Below are 7,092 nucleotides of genomic sequence, written 5' to 3'. Positions count from 1 at the left end.
GCACCATTCAATTATGAGGACAAGAACAAGGAATGTCCATATTTCTTGTTCTATCCTCTTTTTTGAAAAATATTCCACTCACTACTACACCAAGGGGATTTTAAAGATATTTAACACGAAATTACCATTCTGTCTTAGAATGATCAAATTATCTCAACTATACCTTCTTATTATTTATATTAAAAATGGCTCGTAGGCCCTTTCCCACTTGACTAATTAGAGTTCCATAGAATATCATGCTTATAGTGTGAGATTCAATGTAATTTGAACAATGGTTTGGATTCATCATTTGCATGAGAACTGTCCTGGCATGCACATGAGGAGGAGAACATGGCCACTCATTGTTAGGGTCAGGCCACAGTTCCAAAGGCTAGTGAACTTCTAATGAAGAAGCTCGTTCTACACCCATTGCAACCCTTAGAGTGGTTCAATGCTTGTCTCTTTTATGTTTGAGAGAGTTTGTGCCCTTTGGAAGGAGCCCCACAGTTGGTTACCTTGTGCCACTACCACAAGTCCGTCGTTCTCACGCTGGATATTAATGGAGCTAGGACCTCACTAGTAGAATCAATGTCCCTAACCTATGGAGGGGCAGGTTCAATAAGGACTCAATTGAGGCTACTTATATGAGCATGGACAATGTTTGAACCACCAAAACTTTGGATTTTGAGGTGTGTTATGATGAAGAAACCTATGTATTGTGTAGTTAAGGAATTATGGTGTTTGATCATTCAACGATTAAGGAATTATGGAACATGGATTTTTGCTCCGACATAGGACCAGGAAGTTTCCCTTTTGGAAAATTGCATAAGAAACAACAAGATTCCTCATTGGGACCTACTTCTCTAGAGTTTTATGTTGTAGGATGCTATGGCAGATCACCACTTATTCTGACAAATATCATGATACTCATCTCGCAATGGAATCGATAAAGGTGGGGGACTTTGGATGTTATTCCCAACAATGAATATGAGACAAAGAAACGAAATATTAATACCATCATTTTGAGAGGCCACCATTCACATTCACATCAGGTATATTTTCATGTTGTAGTTTTTGCACTTTACATAATATGAACTTCCTTATGCTTGGATCGGAGGTCTAGTAGGAAATTATAACTGTGAACACTTGTTCACAACCTCATCTCTTGTTGATTACTATTGAACCATATCTTGTCTTTCTAGAATGTGTCGACATTTTCTTTCTCCATACATGTATTCTATTTTTTCACTCATAATTTCAGTTGGTCATCTTTATCCATTTTTCTATTAGGGTTATTTTTTGGGGATATTTTACAGATTTAATTGGTTGGATTGTGTCGATCTAGGTTTATTGGGTTAGAAGTTAGTGTTTGAGGTTTGTTCTTCCTTCTGCTTGATAAAATCCATTGTTAAGGGTCCGTGTGCTCTTACGATTTATTTTTTATTCAAGCGTTATAGATTTTCCAGTTTTTTAGGGCCATTTGGTACTCCTAGTTTGGTATTACTTTCGAAAAATATGGAACCCTTTGAACTCTCAGGGAAATTGGCTCATGCAGTTTAAGATTTGTATGAAACAATCATAGGGATATGGGTTTTCTAGAGCATTTGGGGTCTTCAGACTTTGGTGTCATCCTAAAATTTGAAGGATTTTTGGTGCTATAGAACCTTGGGGTTTCAAGATTTGGACCTTCCATGGAAACCACTCAAAAGGATGTTTTGGTATTTTAGGGCACATGGGGTATTGAGATTTGTTGTTGTATTCAAAACAGTCAAAGGGTCTTTCAGTAGCTTTGGAGTTTGTTGACGTTTGATCATCTGAGTACTTTCATCCCCCTCATATTTGGCCTTTTTGGTCTAAGAAAATATCATATTGATCACCGTAGCACTTGGGTTATCGAGATTTGATGTGTTTACATTGAAAACTTTCAACAAATTGAAGGGTTTGATCACCAACACTTGTGTACTACTAATTTGTTTCTTGTATTGAATACAAAAAGGTTTGAAGATCTTAATAAATAGTGTGCTCTAATCCTCCTTGATTTAGGTTTAATGATTTTGTATTATGAGAGCCCTATATTATACAATTGTTGACCCTTTTTTCTGTTTTTCAACACATCAACTATGATCATGAGAGTGCTCATAAAGTTATCCAAATTTGATGTATTTGTTCTCCCCAAGAAATTTATTAAGGGCTGATGGATCTCCTTAAATATTGTTCTCCCCAAGAAATTTCCATTTTATTATGGCTATGTGGTTGTCTTTCATCCATGTTCAATGAATTCCCTACATCACTAACATGCTTTGTTGAAGCAAGACACCTAGGTCTAAGATCTATTTCTTTACCCTCATTACTTTATTTAATGCATAGTTTAAACCAACTGATTCATAAATTGATTTTTATCAGTTGTAAGGGAGACAACGCATGGGACCACATGTCAAGTGAGGATGAAGTGCAGTATCACAATCTTCCCACTTTTCACTTTATGAGGCTCGACTAAAATTATAGTCTTAAGGGGAGAAGGAATGATTTTGCACAATCAAAGGGGTAACTAAGGAAAGTAGTGCATACATTATTCCCATTATACAGGTCGTACAACATAAAAATTGTGATAACAGATGCATAAAACAACACCATGGTTGAATTTAAGAATTTGGTAGTACATGATCCTCTTCCAATCCCAATTGTCGCTGAGTGGATCATGGAAGTGCAATCTAGGCTTCCTAGTACAAGGTACTTTGCCTTCATTTTCTATCCCTTTGATGACATTGCCAAACATGTTTGGCAAGAATTCTTTAGGAAACTATGAGTAGTAAGCTTGCTAGGATTTATTGCTATTTTTTGTTTCACAACAAACCATAAATTGTTAATTTAAGGTCACTCCTTATATTTTGGAATCTTGGTTCACGATTTTATTTATTTATTGTACATGTTTTTATTTTTGTTGGATTTAAAACTTTCATTGGAATAAGGAGACTAAAAGGATTCCTATGCTGGAGAAGGGTAAAGAGAGAGCTCTCCAACTATGTTTCATATCTTTTTTCAATCACTTGTTCATTTTCCCCTTGGTATAAACTAGTCCTGCCAATATTGGCAACGCCATAATTTTTTTTCCTCTATCACTTGTAGCATTTAGCCAAATGGAGAAAAGGAGAAATGGGATTGGTGTCTAATCCTATGGAACCTTAATTTTCCTTTCTTAAAGTGAAATTGAAATTCAGGCCATCCTTGGTTTTCAAGAATATATGGAAATATGTGAAACACATTTCATAGTGGGATTTTTATTAAACATTTTATATTTAGTTCCTTCTTTATTGTAGTGCCACTGACTTATATTGTAAGTAAAGAGTTTTCCAACATTTCAAAACCAAATGGATGGTTCGTGGGATCCCTCCTCATCAGATGTGATGATATTTCTAACAACTAGGGCCCTCAATTCCCAAACTGTCTCTAAATGAAATTCAATGAAAATTGCTAAACTTTCAATACCTAGAATAGACAAATGTTCAATGTATGAGAAGAAAGTTGATGTCAATAATGACCATACTATATATGACCTAAGGATGAATTAGTCTGTTTTGAATTGCATGGCATTTTAGGAAACTCGTAGCTTTAGAAATTTTGAAAGAAATGGAGTTGATTTCAAATACAGATCTATGTATATTAGAAATAATGGTATGTGATAAAATTGTAAACTACTAAACTAACTTTCTTGGGAAAATTATGTTTTTTCACTAGATGGATATGTGTATTTGAGTATACTATTCAGACCAAGTAAATGTGTATATATATTTATGGAATTTGGAGACATGATATGCTCTTTGTGATTACAATTCTAGGAATCTAATTGGTGTACATTGTAGGAACATCTAACAATAGATGGTTTAAGATTTTAATGGTGGCCCATTCTCCATTGCTCACTATCAAAAAAAAAATTCATGCATTATACACACTATACCTCATTCTCTCACAAATAAGAAAAGAAGCATAATCTTTGGATATGAATAAAGATCAAAGAACAAACTAGAGAAACAACATAAGCAAAGATATTGCCTCTACAAAAATCCATCTGATGAGCATAGAACAAAACATGGAAATATTCAATCTAGAAAAATGTTGAGATTTAATCATGTATCTGAGAGTTCCTTATTAAAACCAATAAATAAACATACATAAGAATTTTCTTCATGGAAGAGGTGTGATCTTCACTAGATTTAGCTAGGAAAATGTTATTGTGACATAGTTTAGAAGCTCTATTTTGAAATTCTAGGGTCTTGGGAAGGAAATAAGAAATCATCAAAGTCTTATTTTCTCTATTATTGGGTCTAAGCAAGGAGTAGAGTGCCATGTTTCTTCAATGTAGGTTTAAAAAAATGACAATAAAGGTGGGATTGGACAAGGCTTTCATCTCAAAATACTGTAAGCATGGAGTCTCTCTCACTTCAATTACACAAGAAGTTGCCATAGATGCCAATGCACAAGAAGCATCATACTAGCCCTAGCATAACTTTTACACTATCTTCAAACTTGATAAGTTCAATTTAAGTTATGAAATTTCCATATAATAATGATCTATATTTATAATGGAACTTAAATAGAAGGATTTTTCAACCTTAAAGTCATTACTCTAGGCATAATTTAATCAAGCTATACTCATTTTTTGTTGATAAATTGGATCTTTTGAATTTATACATCTTATATACAATTTTTTTATATTTATGTGGTAATGTGCTTATGTCATGCCTAAGTAGTGTGGGTACATGTTCTTAGGGATTGGATTTTCCGTACCCATACTTATACCTGAGCATGTATCATGGACACTCGAGATGTAAATATATCCATCCTTGTACCATGTGGTATCATATAACACTACCACGTGCTGAACAATGCCCCATTTGACTATGGGGATGCATATTGATTGAAGCAATGCCAGTTCTGATTTTAGCAAAAAATTCATTAATAATATTAAAAATATGCTATTAAAGTTGTATTTAAGGTGGCCGCACAATGACACCCTAAAACAAATAAGTTTTTCCCTCTTTTTATACCTGTAATCCCTAATTTCATGTTCACTTTGGCATCTTTAGTTTCAATTTGTGAGCATGAAAGACACCAATAGAGAAAAAGATAAGTATGGAATTGCCTGTTATTTTATTGTATGAAAGTAGTGTGGAATGATTCAAAAATAAGCATTCTTCATAATTATTGACATACTTCACTCCCCAAGTCTTCACATTTTAGTTTTAGCAAGTTGTGAGTTTTCAAATTTTCATTTTTATCATTTTCACCCCATCTCTAGAAAGGGAAAGAATATCAATGTTCATTGTTATATCATGAATGCTAATTGATGAATGGTGGACATTGAAATTATTTCAATCTAAAAATGAATACAAAACATTGCTCATTTATATTAATTTTTTTTCTCTTTTTATTCCCAATATTACCGTATATAAATTTGATATATGCACCTCTCATATAAGCTTGTCACTTGTTTTGAAAAATGTCATACCTAGACCAATACCTTGTCAACTTAGTTTGATGTTGTTAGTTTTATATTGCTAAAAATGAAAAAATGAAATTATTTTGTATTTTTTAATGCTTGTCATAGTTTGCCAATTTTTTACATGATGTTTTCTAGGTCTCGAAGTCAAGACCCTTAGTGACTTTTTTTCTAATATTGAGGTTTGCAGCACTAGGAAAACATCAAGCTAAGTGTGAAAAGGAATATCACTAATTTGTGGAGCTCATCACTAAGTGCGTGAAATTGGACTTCCTGCTCACTAGCCATGTGGCCCATCTCATTAATCCTTTAGATTTTTTAATTTCTTTCTATTTTATATATACATGTATATATATACAGGATATTGAAATATATTTTTTTATTAATATATTTTTAAATTATTTGTCAACTTCATATTGGGCATAAAAGTCTCTTTCACTTAATAAATTTGAATTGCACCTGCTATAAATTTAATTATATCATAATTCTCAGAGACATGGGTGGGATAAGTTCTTAAATGGATAAACGCAAGTTTCCATCTAGAAATTTTCTCCAAATTTTAATAGAAATGTTGTTTCAAGTTTCTTAGTTTTGTTTTAATGAGAACTTTGATCACAAAAATTATCTAAAAAAAAAATTAAATCAATGAAATTTCGAGAAAAACCAATAGCTCAAGGTAAAACTTTTGGGGATTTTTTTTTTTTTAATTGAGATGTTATATCATCTTGATAATAAAGATTTGAGGTTTTTTTGTAATAATATGTTTTAGAGTTGTTTGGGACATAATTTTTTGAGAGAAAATGTTGTAGTACTGACTAGGTTGAGCCACGTTGAAAGACACCATCTATGCCATTGCTTTCCAAATCAACTAAAATCCATGGCCACAATGGATAAGCATTTAAAACATTTCCAATAAGGTTGTATGACAATTTTTGCCTCGTTTATCTCTGCCATTGTTGGTCATGACTTTACAATTATAGTCAAGATTTATTGTGATAATGTTCCTGTTGGATTCCCCACCAAGATCTCACCTATTCTTGGTAGGTTATTAAAATTATCACCTTTTTTTTTAGTTATTTTCATCTAGATCCTTACAGTGGGTTATTTGAAGTTCTAAAAGACTAGATATAGCACTAAATAATATATATGGTATTTATATTCTTTTTGGAGAACGTTATGTTTCTCTAAATAGATTTATTTATTACTTTGATGCACATAATTCTATTTTCTAGTGTGCTTACAAGAGATTTAGTTTGGAGAGTTACCTTTCACTTGGAAATCCAACACAACAGTGCACCATAAACCATAATCGCATAAAGTGAGAACAACACAACAAATTGGTATTTGATCATTCTAGTCAAAACGTAAAAAAAACTATCTTTAATAACTAAACCAAACAAACTGCATATTAGACATTTTTTTATTCCTAATAACAGATCATAGCACGTACTTTTCACATGCCATGCTTTTTGCTGAGTGCAGGGATCATGATGGGAAAAGTGTATTCTATGATGAAGGACCCACCGATAAAAATAGGATTTTAAAAACCCTTGTAGAGGGTGAACACAAACATGAAGGATGTGAGGCATATAGAATGGGAAGTCCCGCATCATGCG

General features: G+C 32.9%; 1 pseudogene; it reads left to right on the top strand.

The window, feature by feature from the left end:
- Positions 1 to 384: 384 nt before the first annotated feature.
- LOC149239361 (uncharacterized protein At1g01500-like) lies at positions 385 to 1,073 on the top strand (annotated as a pseudogene).
- The last annotated feature ends 6,019 nt before the right edge of the window (positions 1,074 to 7,092 follow it).

Source organism: Pinus tabuliformis, chromosome 8 (assembly GCF_031772625.1).
Source record: "Pinus tabuliformis cultivar Carrire ecotype Pingquan chromosome 8, CPIR1, whole genome shotgun sequence".
NCBI classification, from domain to species: Eukaryota; Viridiplantae; Streptophyta; class Pinopsida; order Pinales; family Pinaceae; genus Pinus; species Pinus tabuliformis.
Note: the sequence above shows the minus strand (reverse complement) of the source record. Positions and strands in the feature narration are given on the sequence as shown.